General features: G+C 56.1%; 1 protein-coding gene across 2 annotated transcripts in view; it reads left to right on the plus strand.

Moving 5' to 3' along the window:
- Positions 1-6,782: 6,782 nt before the first annotated feature.
- Positions 6,783-23,041, plus strand: part of SEMA6B (semaphorin 6B) — an 89,855-nt gene continuing 73,596 nt past the window's right edge. Inside the window, exon 1 of one of the 2 annotated variants that reach the window (XM_075903047.2) lies at positions 6,783-7,361. The gene's annotated coding sequence lies outside the window, so the exon portion shown is untranslated. Of the gene's footprint in view, positions 7,362-12,589; positions 13,154-23,041 lie in introns of those variants that run through there. The other variant, XM_075903049.2, reaches the window with a different exon arrangement.

Consider the following 23,041-nt stretch of genomic DNA (forward strand, 5'->3'; position numbering starts at 1 on the left):
CCAGCACCTCACGGCAGTATCAGTTCAGCAATGACTCAAGGAGAAGAGATCAGTGTCACTAATGCTGGTGCCTGCTGCAGCATTAAACGCCTACTGTCCAACCCCCGACAGGGCCATCCCTTGTGCTGACAGATCCACGCAGGGTTTCCCAAGGGTTAATTTCTTCAGGGCTGAGAGAGGCTCTGAGGCTGCCCCTAGTGAGCTGTTGAGATCTGCACTGGGCAGCAGTGCCTGTCCGTGGCCCATAGGGGGAGCTGTGTGTGTTCCAACCATCCTGTCCTTAATCCGGATTAAGGGGGAGATGCCTCCAAGTGGAGTTGATCGCTTTCTTCCTCGCAGGAGGCCTCATTCTGCTCCCTCCCGTCTGAGAGAGATTCAGGCCGGGGCTCAGGCTCAGGGGAAAGCAGGAACCAGACCCAGGACCGCAAAGGGAACCAGCCAGATGTTGGAACCTCCTACCTGAAGCCCTCCATCAGCCCGGTCCTGCTCCCAGCAAGGCCTGGAGGGAGGTACCTTCCCAGCAGCCTGCAGGGTCTGCAGTGTGGGAGCAGGATGGGCGTCTGGCCTGCTGAGGCCTACCCAAGCCCCGGCAAAAATCTGGGGCCGTGTGATGTCAGCAGACACGGAGCCGTTCCAGCCGGCTTCACCCAGCAATCCAGGACGGAGAGGAAACGAAGGAGTCACCCCAGCAAGGGGCTGTCTCCAAGACCCCACGTGAAGCACAGCCTGCCTGGGAGCTGTGGGGCGGAAATACAGCCAGCGTGGCACTTCCTAACCAGAGCTGGCCTCCTGCCTCCATTTATCACGGCTTGAGAGGGGCCCAGCCAAGCTCTTTGCCCTAGAACAGTGGTTCCCAAACTTTTCGGCATCACGCCCTCTTTGATTTTTGAGAAACCCTCACGCCTCCTCCTCCCCCCATAGCAGCAAAACTTGTTGAGGAACTGACCAGGGACAAAAACAAAATACCAGCTTAGGAGGGGAATTAATGGGGGGGGGGGGGGGCTGGGTCGCCTCGCACCCTCCCTGGAATTTCTTCATGCCCCCCAGGGGGTACATCCCCCAGTTTGGGAACCCATGCCTAGAAGGTAGGTGAAACACAGACCCTAAAATAGCTTCAACCCACCGTTTCCACCTGAGCTCCCTGTTTAATGTGAACACTCCGAGTTTCTAGCTCCCCCTCCATCCAAGGAGCTTGAAGGGCTTTGCCAGTATCCATGAGCCCAGACTCAGCCCAGCCCTGCTCCGGCCCCTCTTGGCAAGCCACTGGAATGCAGCCACCTCTGGGCCAGAGCGCAACAGGTGTTCAGCAGTGATGCTTAGGGACCAGGAATGCTCCTAGCCATCTGCCACTGACACCAGTGGGTTGGTACCTCTGCATGGGACTTCAGCTCAGAGAGCAGGCCAAATGAGAAGCCCCCAGGACTTTCGGGGACTGGTGATATGGCCCTCTCGCCCCACACTGGGGCATTGGCTTATCACTGACTGAGCGTGAAATCTGCCCCTGGTTCCACCCTCCGACAGACATCGCCCAAACGCCTGCTGCTCTGTTTGGAGAGGTCTCCCAGCATCACTGGGGCCAGGAGGCGGGGGCAGGGAAAGCCCCTTGCCCCCAGCTGTTGCTGGGACTTGGAAGAAGCAACCCGGTCCTCATGTTGTAGCACCAAAGAGAGTGTGTGTGAGTGCCCCCTGCTGGGTGCAGCCTTCCCCTGCCATGCACCCTCCCTGCCGGGTTGGGCTCAAGGCATGGACAGACAAGCGAGCAGCGGGGAGCCATGCTGCTGTGGCTGCTCTTACAGCTACAGGAGGGGGGGGGCAGAGGAGACTCCGTGTTAGCCAGAAGGCAGAGTGGGAATAGGTTTTATTTTCAGGCACCAGAGGGGGGTTTAAGAGCAGCCGAGAGTGCAGCCGCATCTATTTATATTGCAGTTGTGGCGTTCTGTGATCACTTAACGCTTAAGGTGCTTGCTGGAGACCTGATTTATTTCACCTTCGGTTCCACCTGGCTGTGCAGAACGTGAGCGCCACAGTGCTCTGCCCAGACTCTGTCTGGAAAGCTCAATCCTTAAAGGCACCCCCAAACCACCACAGTACCACCAATGGGATCGGGGCCCCACTAGGCACATACCCATAGAGAGAGGCAGCCCCTGCACCGAAGAGCCTGCAGTCTAACTGGACAGGATGGACAAAGGGAAACTGAGGCATGGCACAGCAGTAACTTGCCCAAGGTCACCCAGCCGGTTGGTGGCAGAGCTGGGAATAGAATCTAGGTCTGCTGAGTCCCAGCCCAGTGCTCTCGCTGTAGGGCCGGAGGAGGGAAAGAAAATGAGAGGTGCTCTAAAACCAGCCCATGAGGAACCCTTTTCACAGCTCCCTGCAGGCTGGGGGCGGCTGCGCTAATGCAAGAGGCGCACCGTGGCTGGGGAAGAAAGGTCACTCTGGAAACAAAGAATATAAAAAGTTCATTTGCTGCCAGGTGGTTTTTAGGGGTTTGTCGCTGGCGGAGTCTGGCAGGACTAGACCCTCATGTTCCATGGCCCGAGCTCCGGTGATATATGGCCCCTGGCGCTGAGCCATGTTGGCATGGGAGCCCTTCCAAAAATACCTTCTCCAAGCCAGTGCTGGTTGGGTGCCCCCAAAGCAAAGCTAGGGGGCGCTGCACTGCCAGAAGTGCTGTTTTCAAAGCCAGCTGTAAAACCCAGGTGGATGGCCAGAGGCAGACAATCCACCCTCCTCCCCCACCTCCCATAAGGGATGGGGGGTTGCCCTGGAGTCTGAGCCAAAGCCAAGCCTTCTGCCTCCCTCTGCTCTGTGCTACTCTGGGGGATGCAATTTGTCACAGGTGAGAGGCTGGAGTTCACTAGTGGCTCAGCCCTGAGGGACAGGCCTCATGGAGAAATCCCACATCAAAAGATGGTGCAAAGCTTCCCCACTTATCTTCTGCAGGGGAAGGGAGTTCAAGCCCTTGACCACCAGCTGGAGGCAGATTAGAGCCCTGGGCAGATATTAACCAGTTAATCAACCCAATCCCCCAGGGGCTGGGAAGCATGACCAGCAACTCTTTGATAAGCTATGGCATGAGCCGTAGAGGCATCCTCAGATAGATGGGGCCAAATCCCATTGGCTGTACGAACCGGTCCCATTGAGTCGACATTGTTCTGCTCTGATTATCCTGGGCCTCCCACGGACTGTGGGGAAGCCCAGAGCCGCCTGGGCCTTGGCCTTGGTGCATGTGCTGATTGTACAGCTTCTGAGTTTGCAAATCAGCAACGTTTACATTTGGTCACATGCTTTCAGCTAGCGCGAGCCCCATGCCCAGGGCCGGCAAGCAGATGAATAAATGGATGGAGTAGATGGAGGACAAATATGTAGCATTATAGGCAGTGCAGGTAGTGATGCCTCTAGTTAAGGTTGCCCGTCATCTGCCATTCTAAGGACTTGTTTTCAGTTGCGTGTAGCTTTCCCAAATTTTATCGTGTTCAAGCTGAAATTTTCCACGGTGAATGATTGCTTGATGTTTGGCGAGCTTCAGCTAAAAGAGGTCAGTTGTTTCTAGGAAGGAGATGTGGGAAACCTACCTTGCTTTTCCCTTAGGCTGTGTCTAGACTGCAGGCTTCTTTCGGAAGAAGTTTTTTTGCAAGAGAGCTTCCGAAAAATCTTCTTCCGAAAGAGAGCGTCCAGACTGCAAAAGTGCATCGAAAAAGCCATCTGCTTTTTCGAAAGAGAGCGTCCAGACTGATTGGACATTCTCTTGCATGTAAACTGTGATGACTATGGACGGAGTGGCCACCAGGGCACCTGTGCTTTTTCCTCTTTCATCTTCTTTCGAAAGAACTCCCTCTTCCCCGTCCATGCATGCCTTTTTGTGAAAGAGCTCTTTCGGAAAAAGGCGTCTTCCACGTAGAAAGAGGTTTATCAATGTTGGAAAAACCCCTCTGTTCTTTTGATTTTCTTGCAGAGGTATGCAATTGCTGTGTGGATGTTCCTCAAGTTTTGGTGGAAAAAAACAGCCGTTTTTCTGATAAAACTCTGTAGTGTAGACATAATATTGAGAAAAAAACCTTACAGTGGTTTCATGAGATGCTCTCATGCCTCTATGCTTTGGAGCAAGGACTTGACATTTGGCGGGGAGGTCACCTTCTTCCATCCCTGTGAAAATCCGTCCAGATTTGGCCCAGTTATAAAGCTTTGAAAAATCTCTGTTTGCACGTACTCAGAGCATTAGCGTGAGCCAACTCAATTCTCCAAAGAGTCTGTCTGTGCTGAGCATGCTCCATCCACATGTCCAATCCTTACAGAAGCTGGGAGGCCGGGGACAGAAGACCCAAAGTGTGAATAGGCACAAGAAGGGGCTAAGGATAGTCATGATAGGGGATAGCAGAGGTAAATGTAAGCAAGAGCTGGCTGAGCTGTGGCAAAAGCCAGCAGGGAGCTATTGAAAGAGCTGGCAGGGACGCGGGTTGCAATAGGACAGTACCTGTAAGAAATGTGAAGTTACTTTCACCGCTGGAAGGGCATGGAGAGAGGGACGGAGGGAGGGAGGGAGGAAGTAACAGGGATGGAAGCAGAAAGGGGGGGAAGGCAGGTGTCAGAGGAGGAATAGCAGCAGAAGAGGGGGAAGGGTGGATAGGAGCAGAAGAGGGTTTGGGGGAAATGGAACAGAAGGGTCTGTAAGCACTAAAACACTCTCCTCTATAGAACATGGAATGAATCCAGGAATCTTGCCTCTCCACATTCCTCTGCTGTCAGCAAATAGCCGTGAAACCCACTGGCAAAGTGTGTTTCATTCCTCTCTCCTGCTGGTCCACATGGAGGATGACAGCCTACTACTGCTGCCAGTTACTTCCTTAGCTCAAGTCTGTGCAGTGAGTCTAAGGATTCCTGCCCTGCTGGTGACCCATGTAGATGTCAATGTGATGAAATCTGGTAATTTTAGTTTGTGTGTTCAAAAACTAGGGAATTACACAGACAACCCCCCTCCCCCCCTCCCCCGAGTTAAAAGAACATTATTAAGGTTGCAGAATCCAGCACTCAAAAGTTAGGAAATACGAGAATTTGGGTTGTCTGTGCAGTCTTATTTCAGCCCCCTTGTGCACATGCCGTTAGGATACATACATGATCACAAGCAATTTTTTCCACAGTCCCCTGCCTCCGTCAGTGGCTGGGCCTGCTTTGGGGCCAACTCAGGGCTGTGTACTGAAAGCTGTTGTCTCTCGGAGCTCTGAGTCATGTTTGCAGAAGTTGGCAGGTGTGCAAGGAAGGAGGCAGAGGACTGCAGGAAGGGAAAAGATGTTCTCATAGCTAAGGCAGTTGGACACCATCCTGGACAACTGGATTCCATCTCTGCCTCTGCCACAGTGTTCCTGGGTGGTGCTGGGCAAGTCACTTAACTTTTCGCAGTGTGTTCCTCTTTTTTTGGGTACCCAATATGAGACGCCCTGCGTCTGATTTGCAGAAGTGCTGAGCACTCACAGCTGAGGTCAACGGGCACCGTGCTCTGAATAATGAAAAGCTACATGTTTTGCAGAAGATCCTTCGCTTGTCAAACTGGGCTTCCAACATTCCTTGGCATTTGGGGCTTTAATGTTTCAGTCTCCCAGGTGTAAAATGGGGCTAGTAACATGACCTTACCGGCCCAAGGTGTCACCGCGATAAATTCATTAGTATCTGTAACGGACTAAAATCCACCAATGAGAGCAGCATGGTCAAGTCCACCGGGAAATTAATCAATCTATGCTCAGTGCAGGGCTTGGCTGCTGGACAGGGACTAATGCCTGGGGCCATGCACTGAAGCACAAGGATAAAAAGGAATATTGAAGAGCTACCCAATCAGTGAGACCTGTCCATCCTAATCACTGAACTAGACAGGGCTCCAGTGTGGGGGGGGGGGGGAAGGGTGTCATTAAAAACTGTATCACAATACACGTGCCCAAGAAAGCTGAAGAGAGGATGCAAAAGCAACCTTGATTCCAGCATTTCCTGACATTTGAGTGCTTGATTTTGCAACCTTACCATCCTTTTAATGGAGTTTGCTGTATGTAATACAGCAAATAATAAATAATAAAAATAGGCTGTAAGGGAGCGGATAGTCTGTGCTTGTGCAGCACCTTGCACAATGGTGCGTGACTGGTACCCTGATTGCAAGCTGTGCCAGGGTGTGTGAAAGTAATCTGGGCACATGGCATCCCCAAAGCCCTACCTAGAAATCATGGCCCAGCCCGTAATTAGGGGGATTGCAGGTTTCTTTGTCTTGTCTAAGGCTGTAAACTCTTTGGGGGCAAGAAAAGGCTTGTACTGTGTGTTTGTACAGCCCCTACCAGCCCCTTGGCCAGGACTTCTTGGAGCTACTCCAGTAGGAATCATAAATCAAATAATATCACCACTCAAATCTTCATCAATGACTAGCTTCAGTGAAGCCACAGTGCCTGTGTCCTGGATGCTGCAAAGACACAGGAGCAATGCCTAGGACTTTGAGTGTGTCCCCATTGAGCAGGGAGCCAGAGACAGCACCTGCCCCCAACAGCTGACAGTCCAGGGGGAAGCAAGCCTTCCTCTCATCCGGCAGGAGGGGAAACTGAGGCACGGAGCTGGGCAGTGCCTCAAGCCAAGGACGCTGGGAAGTGGAGACCTGGCCGCGGGACTGAAATCAACCCACCCCTTTGCTAGAAAAGAGCCGTCCCCGGCCTAAAACCCTCGCCCTCCGAGCCGCCTCTGCCCCCACGCGATCCGGCTCCTGCCAGCAGCTCCGAATCCAGCCCTGCTCTTGCTTGGAGCCCGCCGGGCTGGGTGCAGGCTGGAGATGCAGGCAGGCAATGTGTGCGCTCCTGATAACGCAGGAGACGGAGCCAGCTAGAGACAGCGCTGGGAGAGAGGGGGAAGAGACCCGCTCCCCCCCCCCCCCGACCCCCCCAAGCCGGGGCCGAGGCGCAGGCTGACAAAGGCAGCAGGGAGGGGTGGGGGCAGCAGGACTCGCTTCCCTCCCCCGCGGGAGCCCCTTTCTGCCCCTGCAGCAGCGGCTCCCGCCCCGCCTGGCCCGGCGCTGCGGGCGGGGGGCGCTGGGGCCGGCAGCTCGGAGGACAGCGGGCCGGGGGTCGCGCCCAGCGCAGGGGCGGAGCTGCGGGCTGCCCCGGAGGAAGGGGGGGTCTGGCCGGGCTCCCCCCGTGGGGGGTGTCTCTGAGCCCGGCTCCTGGGGCGCGAGCCGCGCCCCCCCCCCCGCTGGCCGCGCGCAGGATGCCAGGCGGGTGCGCGGCAGGGACAGGTGTGCGGGGCAGGGGGCGCCGCGCCGCCCCTTAAAGGACGGAGCCGCCCGGAGCCGCGCGCCGCAGACAGCCCCAGCCCAGCTCCCGGGAGCCGCCGGCAGGAAGGTAGGGGCGCGCGGCGGGGCGCGGCTGGGGGGCTGCTCCCGGCGGAGCCCTGCAAACTTTGCGGGCGGGGGGGGCTGCAGCGGGAGGCGGGGGGGGGGGTGGATTTGCACCGCGTCTTTGTGCGAGCAGCCCCTGCCTTCCCCATCCGAGCCCGGGGGGGCGAGCCCGCGCCGGCTGCAGCGAGCTTTTGTTACCGGCTCCGATGCAGACGGGAACCTTGAAGGGTCACTGGCTTCCCCCCCCCCCGCCCCCTAGAGGTGGCATTTACCGCGGGGGGGGGGGGGTCTGTTACAAAGGGAGGCAGGAGCTGCCCCCCCCCCCCCGCTGGAGCTGCGCAGGGGCTGGCTGGGGTGGGGGCCAGGCGGGGGAGGGCGCAAGCCCCTCGGTAACCGGCTGGGGGGGGGCGGGACCTGCCTTTCCCTTGGGTGCAGCCCGGGGGGCAGAGCCGGGCTGGGAACCGGGCGCGAGGAGCTGTGGGAGGGAGAGGGCTTCAGGGCCTAGAGACGGGGTGGGGCGGGGACCCGCTCGCCCAGCCCTGAGGTTTGCTGCCCCTGCTGAGGGTGCCCCTGCCCGCCGTCGGGGGGGGCGGTTCCCCTCCCCTGTGGGCGCCCCCTCTGCCGCCGGTTGCTGGGTGGCCCTGGACCCCTGCAGCTGCAGGGAAGATGGGCTGCCAGACGGCAGGGCTGTTGGCACCAATGGAGTAACCCGCCAGGGTTTTAAACCAGGGGGACGGGCCCGATGTTGGGGCAGAGGGTGGAGGTTCAGCAAGGGGAGCCTGGTGCTGCCGAGGGCCGGGCAAGGACACCGAGAGACTAAGGTGTTCCCGCAGGATTGGGCCCACTGAGGTCCTCCTGGCGGGTTTTCCCTTGGCCTGAGGTCTGTGCTAGTGTCCAGCCCCCTCCTGCTTACCGACCTGGCGGGGAGGGCGGCTTTGATTGGGGCCAGTTGCCGTGGCGGGTGGGGACAGGGCCCTGAGCCCTGCCTGGCGTGTGGCGGAGGACAGGGCTAGGCGCCCTCTCCCCCTGCCCGACAGCACACACCGCCTCTTCGCGCCGACGTGAGGGGGGATCGAGAGATGTGGCGCCGCTCGGGCACGGCCGCAGCAGGGCCTGTCAGTGCTTTCCCCACCCGTCGGAGGCTCCAGGGCTCCAGAGAGCAAGAGGGGCTGGCGTGGGGATGGGGAGGTGGAGCGGGCCATCCTGCGCCGGGGGCCGTGCCAGTGCCCTGAGCCCACTGACGCAGAGGTGTCGAGGGGAGCGGAGCAAAGGAGGTTGAGCGCTCGTTTCTGTGTGGGTTTATTAGCACTTCGGGTCTTCTCCAGCATCCTGTATGGCCCTGAGCGTGCCGGGAGGCAGTGTGGCCCCCTGGCTCTCTGTGGCGCCCTGGATGGGGAAGCAGGAGAGCCAGGTTCTGTCCCTAGCTCTGTCGTCGTTTTCGCTGCATGACGGTGACCAGCTCACGTCCCTTCTCTGCGCCTCAGTGGGGTAGAATGGGGCTGTGTGTGTAATGATAGCACTTTGAAGTGTCTGCTGTGATCAGGGCCTTCTTGGGCCGTGCAGAGAGAAACTGCACTCACAGGAACAGGGACTAACTGGACAAGGGCAGGCGGGGAAACTGAGGCACGGAGAGACCTGCCCAAGGTCACACAGCAAAGAGGTTTCAGGAACATCACCCCTTGGGCTCTCCCCTAGCTCACGCTGCTTCCTTTTACCCAGCCGCTAATAGCTCTTCGGGGGGCACTTTTCCACATTGCATTGGCTTACAGTGAATAACAGTGTTTGGGAAGGACAGCGTCCGGGTCAAAATTCCATAAGAACAAAACTTTTCTGATCTCAGAGAGGCTAGGAAAGGAGCAGACAAGGCCTGGCTTTTTGTGCAGGGCTTTCCCCCTTTCCAAGGTCTCCCCTCCAGAGCCAGCCTGTGGTCAATTTCACTTTCTGGGCCCAACTTTTCCTCCTGCCGGTGGGCCTGGAGTGCACTGGGTGCTCCTCAGAGGAGCTGGCTGGTAGTAGAGAGCATTCACCTGCCCCCTGAATCATCATACCCCATTGTCCATTTCACCTCTGGTGCCTGTCCCGTGGCGTTGGTCGCTGCCCAGCTGCAAGGGGAATGTGGGAATCCAAAACCTAGATGTCACTGGAATGATCCTATTAAATTGTTATATTAAATGATCATATTGGATATTGTTTGTGGTAAGAACACGTGCACCATGTCAATCTCTCTCCCACCTCTCAGCCCCATTCTCCCCATCTCCTGGTATTTTTAAACTGATATTTAGGACATGGACTACGTGACGCTTTAAGGGGCAGATTTTCAACCACCCGGCAGCCCCGAAGCTGATGGCGCTATCCCTTTAAAGTATAAACGTGGGCTTTCCCCTGTCCCTGGGCGGGGGACACTTGAGAATATTGGTGTCTTTGTTGTTTTTTTCCCCCCTCTTTGTGCTTTTAATTTGAAATCCAGCAGGGTTGTGTTTGAGAATGAGGGGCCCAGTCCTGCTAGCTGCAGAGCGTGCGTGGCTCCCCATTGAAATCAGCGAGGGTGCTCAGCTACCCGCAGGATCGGGCCCTTCCGTAGGCGTGCGAGGCGTGGGGCGGGCAGGCAGCCCCTTTCGGGAGCGAGGCAGAGCCGTGTGGCTGAGATGTGGATCCGCCTGTAGACACTTGTCCTCTTCTGTAGAGGGATGCTGGCCCACAGTCTGACCCCGAATCACCCCCCCCACACACACACACTCTGGTTGGTGGGCTGCTATTTCCTAGAAATAAGCCAAGCCCAGGGATCACTGGTCAGAGCCCTGGAGGCTTCCAAGTTGTTTTACCTGCGGATCTGGATTCTTTCGGAGCAAGCAGGTGAGATCCAGGAGGTGGTGCCTCACGGGCTAGAGGGCTGTGCCGGGTGGGGGGGGAGGAGTGGCTGTGCCGGGGGGTAGCAATGCTGCAGGGAAGGCTACCTCTAAGAGTGAAGTTGGGGTTGCCGAGTGGGAGAACATAATCAAGAAGGGGGGATGGGATATTATGGAAAGGAGGAAATAGAGGAGGCAATCGGGAAGTATTATGGGTGGGGGAGATATTCGTTGGGGCGCTATGGGAGTGGGGAGCACTGGGGGGGCTTGGACTCTCCTTCCCTGCCCCTGCAAATGCAGCATATTACGGGAGGCAGCTGGGAAACTTTGCCCTGGCTCGGCACGCTGAGGGGACCAACTCCCCGCTGAGCAGATGGCTACCAGGCTTGGGTGCCGTAGCCACCCGCACGGCAGAACCCGCCTTGGCTAGAGCCGATTGGCTTCGTGCCGTTCTCTTACCAGGCTCTCGCCTGCGTTCAGAGGGAGTTGCTTTTGGAGATCTGGCCGCTGCGGAGTTGCTAACCCGCCTCCCTTTGGACTGACCCTTCGCAGGAGCGTTTGCAGCCCGGCTGCCTGGGCTGTTCTATCCCTGAAGCTTTCCCTGCTGTTTGGAAAGGTCACCATGCGCGTGTGCTTTTCATGGCACTTCCAACACGTTTCTCACCCCCTCTGGCCAGAGGGAAGCCGGCTGCTTGGCAGGAACTCAGCCTGGTGTGCCCCATTCCAACCTAGGCCCAGCTCCGCTTGCTGATGGACCCGGCTTCTGAGCCAGACTAAGTGGGGACTTTGGCCTCGGAGCAGGCTGGCCGGGGTCGGTCTCGAACTCGGTTTCCTACCATTGGGTGGGGGAACTGAACTCCCCTGCGGGCCATTGGCAGCGCCCAGGGGTCACTAGTGAGCATCCTGTGCCTCCTGCTTCCCCCTTCCCCCCGGGGCTGCCGGTCCTTTGTGGGGAGGGGAGGGAGGGTTCAAGGAAAGACCATGTGACCTTGAACCTGGCAGCATGGGACCCTTTATTACCGTGAAACCCGCCGCCCTGAGCAAACACCCAGTGGACTCTGTCGCCCTCTAGAGGTGGCTCGGACAATCCAGGCCGGCCGGGCTTGCCTAGGGAGCGGAGGTATTTGAGGTCACTGAAGGCCGCTAGCATGGGGAACGTTTTTCTTCATGAAATATCAACGCGCTCTCCCCACCATCCCATTATTTGCCCCCTTTGTTCCTTCCGCGGCTCCGGCCTTTGTGTGCGTGTGAATGGTGCGCAGAATGGGCGCCGGGGGGGGGGGAGGGGCTCTTTAATATGCGGCGTTGCGAGAGTTGGCAGGTTTCTCGGCCAAACACGATCTGCTTGGAGAAGGAGCCTGGGGATCCGAGGCGGAGGCTTTCCTTCCACAGAGGGGGCTGGTTTCCCAGAGAAACCCAAGAAACTTCCCAGCGTTCCTGCTGTGGCATTTTGTGATACGCATCCACCCTCCCCGCACGTGCTCCTCTGGTCCGCCTCGGTCTCCCCCCCGTGTGCCCCTGTGATCGGTCTCCTGCATCCCCAGACCTGTCCCTTGGGCTCCTCTAGCATGTGTCTGTCTCCTCTATCAATTGCCAATCTGTGGCTTGCTCTGCCTGAATGAGCCGGAGGGGGGAGGTTTTCAGTTCCCAGCAGCGATGGGGTGCCTACAGTCCCATTGCCCCCGGGGCATCTGCTTGGGCGTAGCTGCGAAGTGGCCGCCGGTGCTGGGGGGCACACAGCTAGGAGACGTGCGAATGCTGCCTCCCACGCCCCGAAGCAAAGAGGGGAGAACCGAAGGGAACGTGGTTTGAAACGGCACCGCTGCATTGACTGCTCATCGCACCTCCCGGGCACCCGTGGGTGCGTTGCACAAGGAATGGCGCTGGGCTCAACCCCCCAGCTCTCTGGTCGGGAGCAGGGCCTGATCCTGGGAGCAGGGCCCGATCCTGGGAGCCGGGGCCTCACTCAAGGGACCAGGTCAATTTGGGGGAGGAAGGGCTGCTCCTAGGAGCCAGCCTCACAGGGAAGATTCTCCTGTGCTTCCTCACCCACACTGCCTGGAGTCCAGATCCCTGTCAGCCAGGGAGCCCCTTGTAAAGATGGTTTTGTTCTGCCCTGCTGTTCAGCTACTCAATGGGAAATTAACGAATCCAAACCCTGAGCAAGGAAACCAGCCAGGCTCAGACCTTACGCCTCCCGCAGGCAGGCAGAGCAGAATCAGGGCTGAACTCCCCCTTGCTCGTGCTGGGCTGATAGGCAGGAAAGGGGGGAAGGAGGTGTCTTGTGCTTTCTTCGTGGGGCAGGATCCATGCACTCCCCTAGTGATGGCAGACAGATGCTCTCCTGGCTGGGGGGGGTGTGGGGGGGGGGGAGAAAGGCCACGCCTGCTGCAATCCAGTGTAAGGGGAGGACTAGTTGTGAATGTTTAGCTGATGGGAATGACCCAATGGTTGTGCTGGGATGGCGGAGGGCGTCATGCATGATCTAAGGCCCCTCGTCAGGACAGCGTGGAATTCCCAGCAGATAGAAATCAACGGGAGAGTATAGATTTTTTTTCAGCCCACAAGGGACCATCATGTGGATCTAGTCCTAGCCTCCTGCATTCACACCCGGCCAGTTGCCTGTCGATTCCTCTCTGGGTCGCAGCCCGTGACCGTGGGCTGAGCAAGAGTTTGTCTTTGGGAAAGCCACGCAGGACTGGACGGGAAAGGCTGCGAGCGACGGAGAGTCTGCCACCTCCCTAAAGTGATGCGCAGGCTTACCGGCTGCCCTGAATCCGAGCCTGAAAGAAAACTACTGATCGATGAGGCCCCGTTGCTGGGAAAGGAGCCACGTCCATTTACGCCAGCCGCGGAGGTGCTGCCCAGAGGAGACTCGCAAGAGCTCCAGTGGCAGGAGCCAGCTTTGCCTTGGCTGCCGAAGAGCGAATGAAGAATTGCTGTCTTAGTGGTAAGTCCTCTGATGGTACTTGGCTTCGTGCTATCAGATAGCCTTGCGGTTGGTGTAATTAACGATCCTGGCGGCGTGTGTATAAAATTTGATTTTGCAATCGCTTGCTGCGGGTGCCTGTAGCTAGACAGGGGAGAAGGACTGAAATAGGTCAGCGAGTGTCTTGGCCAGGCCAGGGCCGGATTTTTCTCCCGCAGTAGATCTTCTAGTCATTTTTCAGAGTCTACTTTGAGGCAGATTTTGAAACCAACCTCTGCTGTTTGCACGTGCACTTTACGCATGCAGTTCTCTGCACGAGCAAACCGATGTGCTCGCTGATGGAGCAGCTGTGCATCTAGGGCCATGGTGTGGATGGTACCAAGGTTAGAAATCAGGGAGAAAATGTCTCTTAAGGCCAAGCTCCTAGGAGAGTTAGGAACCTAAATCGGTTACAGGCTTATGTCTCTAAAATAGCAGGGGCAGGGAGTGCAAACACTCACACAAATTTAAGCTCATGAAATTGTGGCTGAGAGAGGAAGGATGGGCTAATGGACAAGGCATTGTACTGTACTCAGGAGACTGGGGTCCGCTCCCCCTTCCGCCCCCAACAGCAGGCAAGTCACTGGAGGTGGAATTCTGTGCTCATTGAAGGCAATGGGGATTTTGCCCTAGGGATGTGAATGACTAGTCATTTGTACCCCCCTTGCTGTCTCGATCAGAAAGAAGCAGCAAGGCGGGGGGAGAAAGGAGGGGGTGCTTCAAAGTGGCAGCTCCATGTGGAGCTTGGGGCCAGACCCTGGGCTCCACGTGGCGCTGTCGCTTTGAAACACGACGTGCAGCACCGGGCCAGGTGGGGTGTCCCCAAGCTGCACACGGCATTTCAAAGCGGCAACACCACGTGGAACCCGGGATCAACTGCAGACTCTCCCTCTGACCCCGGGCTCCATGGGGCACTGCCGCTTTGACACGCCGTGGGGAGCTCGGGGCCAGTGGGGGGCTGCCCCTCTGGCCCTGTGCTCCCCACAGTGCTTTCGCCTTTTGAAGTGTCGCAACAGCCCTGGGGCTGTTTCTACCCTTCAGAGGTGGAGGCGCCCTTATCGACTAATCCAAGAGTCGATGCAATTTGCATCGACTATTCAATTAATCGAAATTTAACATCCCTATCTTGTCCCTGACTTCACTGGGACCCAGATTTGCCCCCTTCATCTCTCTGGCCCCTTCTATAAAATGAAAACCGTGTGCCTTCCTTTCTCTGACCCTTTGTATTATCTGATTGTAAGTCCTGGCTCTCGCTCTGGGCACGTGCAGCACCGAGCACACGGTGGCCCGGAGTTCTGCACATGCTGCTAATAACTGCAACTCTCCGATGCTTGGCAAGGAAAAAGTAACTCTCGTCCCTGTAGCCTCAGTGTAGTCAGACTGCGTCTCCTGCCTCTTCTATAGCATACGGCATGAAGTCATCAACATAAACACTAGTAAAGAAATGCAGGAATCCAAAAGCCGACAGAGGCACTGCCTGGCTGAGCGAGGATGTTTAACTCGTTCCTCTCCTGCCTGGAGAGCGCGGGTGGAGTTTTTGTCCTTTAATTTCCTCCGTTGATTTGGTTTGCTTTGAAGAAGCTAAGGACGGACAAGGAAAGGCAGAAGTGTACGGTGAGACGGAGCCAGACGGGGGCACGTTTTTCTCCACCATGTAGGAGCGTAGCCCGGAAGCAATGCCTCTGAGCTCCGTGGTGCTGCTCCGGGAATTAGGGGCATGAGTGAGGGGGCAGCATCCAGCCTGTGTGTTTAGTGGAGCGCCTTGCTACACACACACACACACACACACAGTTCTACACACACACACACACACACGGAGTTGGGTGCTTGTCAGAGGGCGGAGCTTCTCAGTTGTAAGCATTAGCAGACCGGATCAGGCTCCAGGTCCGTTCAGCCCGTTACCCCACCTTTGAGGGCGGCCAGTGGTTGTTGCTTCACAGCTTAAACTCCCTGGGAGATAATCCAGTGCCCCCTCCCCATGCACATTCAGTCTTATCTCCGTCCCCAGTAGCTAGAGATCAGAAAACCCTGATGCCCACAAACCCTTGTTGGCACGAATTAATGCTAAGAGGCGGGCGACCCAGAGCTCCGGGTGCTCTTGAATCTCATGATCTTCATTCCCCGGCAGGGGGATCAGCCCCGTCAGTAGCAGGGCCGGGAAAGGAATTGAATTACGGCACGTAGCGCTGAGAGCCAGCCCAGTATGCTAGGCGCTGCACATGCCAAGGGCCACTCCCTGTCCCTAAGTACACACCATGGGAGGGTGGGAAACAGACACACAAAGAGGGGGACTGACTTGCTGAAGGTCTCCCAGCAGCTCCGTGGCAAAGCCAGGGATAGAACCCAGGTTTCCAGCAGGCGCCCTTAGTGCTCTTTTCACTAGGCCATGCTGCTTCTGCTGAGAATGTCATTGGGCTTTTGCCTCGAGCCCTAACTTTGCAGACACTGTGTTTGTTGGCATCGGAGCAAACAGTTAATACAACTTTGCGTCTCTTACTAAAGGGAGCGGGAGAAAGAAGCTTGTTTGAAGCAGAGGGAATTCCCAGCGGGGCTGGATTGAGCTAACAGGATTTCACTCCCAATTTAATTACAATTTTGTAAAATTAAAAAGGCAAAACAAAACCCCCTTGTCTCTTCCTGCCTGTCTCTACCGGCCCCTGAGAACGTGGTGGAGCCTTTGTCTGCTGAAGGGAGGCTGATGCGACTCCCGTTTGCTGGAGAGCTGGTGCCAGCGGTGGGAGCTGATAAAGATTCCCAGGGGAGTACAATGCCCAGGCCGCCTGTCCCAGAAGCACAAGGGGGCTGGGCAGGCTCCGTGCACTGGGGTGGGGTTGCCCTGACATATTGGGCATCTCTTGAGCACGAGATGATGGTTGGAGCTGGGGCGGAGGTTGTGGTGCTCACCTGGCAGGATGCTTTCTTAGCCTCTGCGTGCAAAGTGGTTCCCGACTGCAGCCAGCCTCCGTGCCTGGCTAAGGCTCCACAGACCCAAGCCGGGTGTTTCCCTCCCCAGCGGCTGCACGAGCGTCTCCGAGATGCTGCTGCCAGACGAGCTTAGCCTAGGGTTGCCGGATACTTTCACAAAAAATCCCGAACATGGCAGGAAAAAATTGGTTGAGGAAAACCCCCCCAAAAAACAGGGGTCCAAAGTTATTGAGAAAAAAAACCCAAAAAAGGTTACTGTGCCTTTAAATCCCCACGCCCGCCTTCCGTCCGAGAAAAACATTTTACATGTCCAGTATTTTCTGGGGTTTTTTACCAGACAGGGGCCACAAATATCGGACTGTGCTGGTGAAAACCGGACACCTGGCAACCCTAGCTTAGGGTTTTCTTCGGAAAGGTGGCCTGAGCGCAGCTCCAGCTCTGCCTTGCCAGCCCGCTGCACACTCCGCAGCCCGAGCAGCAGGGCCTGGCTCCCAGAGGCTCGGCTTGTGCAGCCCAGAGGCTCATGTGGAGGATGGGCAAGGCCCGAGGAGATGGCTGATGGTGGGAACCGTGATGACGTCAGTGCCTATAGGCCGGGGGGGAGAGGGCGGGTGGAGATCGGCTGGGCCTGGGGTGATGCTGCCCGGGGTAGGCGGCATTCCAGCCAGTGGGACCCCTTCGGGTCGTGCTCGCTCTGCAGCCTGGAGCCCTGGGCACAGACCGAGGCAGCCGAGCCAGCATTGTGATGCGCTGTGGCTCCTCCAGTGTCGTGCACCATCGTGGATTCTTGCCAGCCGATAGTGGTGAACTCGGCCCGGCCGTTTCCTCGAGTTGAGTCTGGGCAGCTGTGCCAGGAGGGGGTCGCTCCTGGCTCTGCTGCCTGAGCTGCAGACCCCGAGGAGCGCGGAGCTTGTCGGGCTTGGATGTCAATCTGCCTCCCTCGGTTTCCCTGGTTCCTTTGTCCTTTCGCTGTCTTCATAACGCAGCTAGAAAATCATTCAGCTGGGAAGCCGTGTCCATAGAGCCCTGTGCAGATACAAAGTTTGTATCCATCTACGCAAAAACGAGCGGATGCGGATGTCTGTAGATTTGCAGGGCTCTCTGTATCCAGGCCCCCTTCCCGCACACCTGGGAACGGAGGATGGGATGTGCCCAGACTCCGTAGCCTGGCAGTGAACTAGTGGCTGTGGGCAGGCTCCTTACACAGAGACGGGAACGTGGCTTCTCCAAACGTCGCTTCCTCTCTGCCTCTGTTCAGCAGCGTTTGCACCTGGGGGTGGGGCGAATGGGGCTCCATCTCCAGGGGCTTTAGAGTGGGATTTCACAAGGGCATCAGGGAGTTAGTTGCCCAAGTCCCACTGATATTCCCAAGGGGAACTGGGCAGCGAATGGTTCCTTAAGTATGATGGGCAGTCGTCAAACTCCGAGTCAGACGGTGGCATTTGAATGAGCTCAGGACTGAGGGGGACACGCTCAGAGCGTGTTACAATGGCTGGTGGGTCTCCGTAGTCCCGCGGGATAGGTGGGGAAACTGAGGCACGGAGTGGCAAAGCCACGCATCCCAGGAGCTCAGGCTTTTGATGCCCAGTCCTTCCCTGACTGAAAGGTGATGCCAAAAATGGGAGCGAGGGGTGGGGAATTGTTTTGGCAACGTTCCATAAAAATCTCCAAGTTTGGTTCTCAGCTTGCCCCGATCTTTCCCATCCCCCACAGCCTCCAGTCTTCTCCCTCTGAGTGTCATGGCCTTGGCTTATTGCCCATAGGGAAATCCCCCGCTGGGATCCAAATCCAGGAAGAGCCGTTCCAATTTGGGCAGGGAGCACCTGCCCTCAGCGGCGCCCCCTGCTGGTTCCTCTTCAGCATCGCCTTGCTCCCGGAGATGATCTCCCGGGGCAGGGCCTTACTGAGTGGGATGCAGTCAGAGGCCGAAGAGGCAGGACATGCCCTTCAGGGCGGGGGATTGGCGTCGATAGCCCCAGCAGCCCCGCCGCGTAGGGGGAATCAGCAAATCCCACGCCAGTTCCAAGCAGTGGGAACATAACTCTTTTTTATCATCAGCCCCATTCATCATCTCTCTGCTGCAGGACGTCGAGATAAAGTGCCAGTAAATTAGAAAGTGTTAAGAAAGTGATTTGGGAGGCTGAGAGCCTGGGGTTATTAGAAATCCTGCTCGCAAAGCTGGCCAGCCTGCTCCTGGCCACCGAGCCACAAAAACACTCCCACCCTCAGGAGTAACCACTAGACCCCCCTGCCCCGCTCCCACAGTGCCACGGCACAGCCTGTGCCTTTGGGAGTTGCTCACAGACCTGGAACCCTTTGCTCCTACGGCTTCTGGGAGTGTAGCCATGACCGAGCCGAGCCGTCCCGCTCCGGCTGCCGTTCGGCAGAGGATGGGGTTGGGGGAGCAAGAGGGAATCGGCTCTTCTCTAGCTCGGGGACTAGGTGTTCCCTAATGACACCTACATTTCCCGTGATGCCTGCACACACTTGGGCACACTCACCCTCCTGGCCTCGAGCCTTTGTCCTGCCACAAGCCCGTTGGAAGCTGGTCGCGGCCGGTCGTTCTCGGGAGCTGTGAGCGTGGGCTTGTTGGCTGGGGCGGCCCAAGGGACTGGAGTTTAGAGGTCTTCGTGGGCGTGTCAGGGACACACCAAAGCCACTTGGGAGCATAGAGGACAAATGGGCCGCTCCCTGCTAGAGCCACCATTGAGGGTTGCGGATGGAGAAGCCGGCTGGCTGAGAGGCGGTTTGACTCGCTCCCTGGTAGATCAGGGTGGGAGTTTGGCGGCTGCCGGAGGAGCCATGGGGAGCTGGAGTCCGTGACGGGGCAGCCCTGCCAGCTCTCCCTGCAGGCGGGTTTCTCCCAGCGGGACGTTCTAAATTCAGAGGGACGGGGGTAACTGATTCCCTGACCCCGCAGTCAAACCGGCCCCTCCCGGTCCCCCGGCACTGCCTAGATGCTCCCTGCATTCCCATCCCAGGGGTGTATTCTCCTCTCCAGGCACTGGGAGCTGCCCCTTAATCCCTATGCAAGGTGCTATCCCAGAACGCTCTGCTCCGCAGCTCTCCCCACTCCTCAATTTAGCTTGCTCCACTGGGCTCATTTTTCTGCCTTTTGTCCACCCACCTGCCCCCAGAGGGAGACAAACCGCCCTCACGCCTTCAGCTCCCCGAGACCCGCGCACACCATGCATGCGCACACGTGCCCCTGTGGAGCACACACGGACTCTCCCGCACACACGCAAGCGTGCTCAAGCAGATGGGCCTGACACGACCCTGCACACACCCGGAGGCTACACACAGAAACGCCCTGGCACACGCCGGTCCCCAGACTCCTGCCAACACTACGTAGCTGCCTACACACAGAGACGCACCATGCTACACACAGAACCCGCCACCGACGCGTCACACCCCCTGCCCCGTGAATACAGCGGACACTGGCCCTGGCTATTCCTCTGAATTGTGGGACAAATTCCCTCCACCCTGCCGCTCCCCAGAGCCCCGCATTCACTTTCTAGCACTGGGCAGGAGCCATTGCGAAGCGAGCGCCTTGTATTAGCAGGCAGGTCATCGCGAGCGGCTCGGGAGAGGTCGCGCCTGCCATCCGAATTCAAAGAGTGTTGCTCAGCCGGTTGGGGATGGCCAGGCAGCGCCATGCGACCTGCACGTTGGGTCAGGTTGGGAAAGCGGCGGAGCGCCAGCCCCGGAATGAGTGTGTGATGAGTTTTGACTGGCAAATAAATTCGGGCCCGCGGTGATAGGTTTGCAGGCAGAGCCGGAGGCAAAAGCCAGTGAGCAAAGCCTCTCCCACACGCATCCGCATACAATTCACACAGCTACGCGCTGCAGTGTGCTCAGACGTGTCATCCCCCCAGGAAAGCCCCATCCTCAGAGACCCAAGGCTAAGCGCGCACATACACAAACATGTGCAAGTCGCAAATACAATGATGCACAGACGTGCATGCAAAACTGAGCTGTATATTTGTACGCACAGTCCCCCAGCAGACTACCCATCCATAAAACTCAGGGGTATAGGCATACTCACGTAGATAACAAACCATGTACGCACCCGCGCCCCCTGCAGATTGCGCACACACTCTGCAGACCCACAAAGACGGCTGGGTATGTGCATGCACACAGATAATGAAGCACACGCACGCGCAACGCACACAGATCTCCACTCTGTTCTTTCCCAATCCCTTTGAAATCCTCCTCAAAGGCACGCTTGCTTTGAACCATTCCTCCCCCCAGAAGCTTGAATCAATAATTTTTTTTTTTTGGCCATCGTTTCTTGCGCTTGTATCCACACACTTGGCCTGCCTTGCGCATCCACAAGGCAGGCCAACCCTTCACAACCCTGCCCTCCGCCAAGCCAGGCCACGGTGGGGCAATGAGGGGAGACCCCTGCATCCACGAGAAGAGCGTGTTGTGGGGCAAATGGTGAGAGCAGCAGGGCTTTGAAGCCTTTGGGGTTTTTTTTTCTAGTAGCTTAGCATCTGTGATCTGTCTCAGAAGTGTTCTCAGGGAATGGTCCATGCAGCGGAGAAGAGAGTGGGGGGTGGAGGGGAGGGGATATTGGAAGGAATCCGCATCCAAGAGGGAGGGGGGAAGAGAGAGCAAGTCTTACTTGTAGCCACATCACCCTTGGACCTCGTATTCAGCTCGTTATCCACCACGACCCGCCAGTCTTTTCCCGAGTCCCTGCTTCCCAGAGTCCCCTTGCCTTTTAAGTACAATCTGCCTTCCATGTTCCTGGAGATACAGACCGTTAGCTGCGTCAATACACTTAGGCTATGTCTAGACCGCAAGCCTCTTTCGAAAGAGAGCGTCTAGACTGCAACCTCTTCTTTTGAAAAAGTGAGCCGCTTTTTCGAAAGAGAGCACCCAGGCAGTCTGGATGCTCTGTTTCGAAAAAGCCCTGTTTGCATTCACGAACGCCTTTTTTCGAAAGAGCACTTTCAAAAAAAGGCGTTATTCCTTGTGAAATGAGGATTACCGCCATCGAAAGAAAAGCCGCATTCTTTCGATTTAATTTTGAAAGAACGCGGCTGTAGTCTAGACGCAGGTGAAGTTTTATCGAAAAAAGGCTACTTTTTTCGAAAAAACCCTGCAGTCTAGACACAGCCTTAGGGTATGTCTAAACTGCGCTTTATTTTCGAAAGAGGATATGCAAATTCTGTGGGAATTTGCATATCTTCTTCTGATCTCACTTTCAAAAGCGGGTCTTTCAAAAGTGAAAGTAGTCTGGACGCAGTTTTTTCGAGGGGGGAAAACAAACCTTTTTCGAGGAAAATGTGTAAACCTCATTTTTTAAGGAAGAGCGGCTTTTCGAAAGTTTTTTTCCCAAAAAAAGTATCCAGACTACTTTCACTTTCGAAAGACCTGCTTTCAAAAGTGAGATCAGAAGAAGATCTGCAAATTCCTCTTTCAAAAATAATGCGTTATCTAGACATAGCCTTACTGTTTGTGTGTGCTCAGTTTTCCAAGTGGTCTCTATCACCCTGTATCCATGACCTGTCTTCTTCAGAATTTACCACTCCCCCACTTTTTGCATCATCTGTAAACTTTATCAGGGATGATCTTCTGAATTTTTTTTCCCAGCTCTTTGATGCAAATGTTAAATAGCATAGGGCCAAGAACCAATCCCTGCAAGACCCCACTGGAAACACATGCGCCTGACAGTGATGTTTTGAGACCCATCAGCTGGCCAGTTTTTAATCCCTCGAATGTGAGCCCTGGTAATTTTCTGTCGGTCTAGTTTTTTTAATGAAAATGTCGTCCCGTACTAAGTCAAATGCCCGCGAACAGTCTGTGTTACCGCAGCATTGTTACCTTTATCAACCAAACTGTAATGACATCCAAAACAGATAGCAAGTTAGTTTGACAGAATCTATTTTCCATAAATGCATGTTGATTTGCGCTAGTCATGTAATCCTCCTTTAATTCGTTATTAATTGAGTTGCATTTCAGCCGCTCCTTTATCTCACCTCGAATCAATACCAGGCTGACAGGTCTATAATTACCTGTGTCGGCCCCTTTTATCCTTTTAAAAACCTAGCCCAACATTAGCTTTCTTCCAGTCTTTAGGAACTTTCCCAGTACTTCAAGACTTATAGAAAATCAACATTAATGGTCCAGTATCCTCCTTGGCCAACTCTTTTTTTTTAAACTCTTGTGTGCGGGTTATTTGGCTCTGCTGATTTAAAAATATCTGACTTTTATATCTCTGGAGGATGTTAAACAGAAGCTACTAGTAGAACGGAAAAAGTATTATTGTCCCCATCTGATGAGATTGTATTGTGTTTTTCCCTCAAACAGAAATATTTCTCCGACGCCTCTGCCTCTTTGGCCTTGTTATTGATAAGTTTGCCACTTCCATCTTGATTTAACCTCTCCGGTTTGGTGTTATCATGACGCATATGTATTGGACAGAGATCTCTCTTCTACGCCATGGCTTGCTACAGTAATTCCTCATTTAACACTATAGCTGTGTTTCAGAAAATGATCGTGTTAAGTGAAAACGTGTTATGCGGGGTCAATTTTCCCGTTGAAAATAATGGAAAAGGTGGGGGTTGCATTTCAAGCGGTGGTGTCTGTTGAGATGGGAACATAAGGTTGGGGGAGGAAGGGGACTGGGTTACAGCAGGGAGGGGAGGTGTTTGGCTCTGGGGAAGGGGAGGGGAGGGGAGGGGGATTGGGTTGGGAGTATGCCTCTGTGACGAGTGCCGGGACCTGCACTCCATCTAGAGGGGGGGGTCACTGGGGAACCCTTCGCTGCTTTGCAGAGAGGCAGGGGAAGCCCTGTGCAGCCGCCGGCGACGGGCCAGCTGGGGAAACCCAGCCACCGGCCTGCAAACGGGCGGAGAAGAGGGGGAAGGCATCCGGCGAGGGGGAGTCAGCGGGGAACGGCGCGGCGAGCGGCGAACCCTCTGCCTCTTTTTAGGG

This window comes from Pelodiscus sinensis, chromosome 32, assembly GCF_052426305.1.
Source record: "Pelodiscus sinensis isolate ZL-2025 chromosome 32, ASM5242630v1, whole genome shotgun sequence".
Lineage (NCBI taxonomy): Eukaryota > Metazoa > Chordata > Testudines > Trionychidae > Pelodiscus > Pelodiscus sinensis.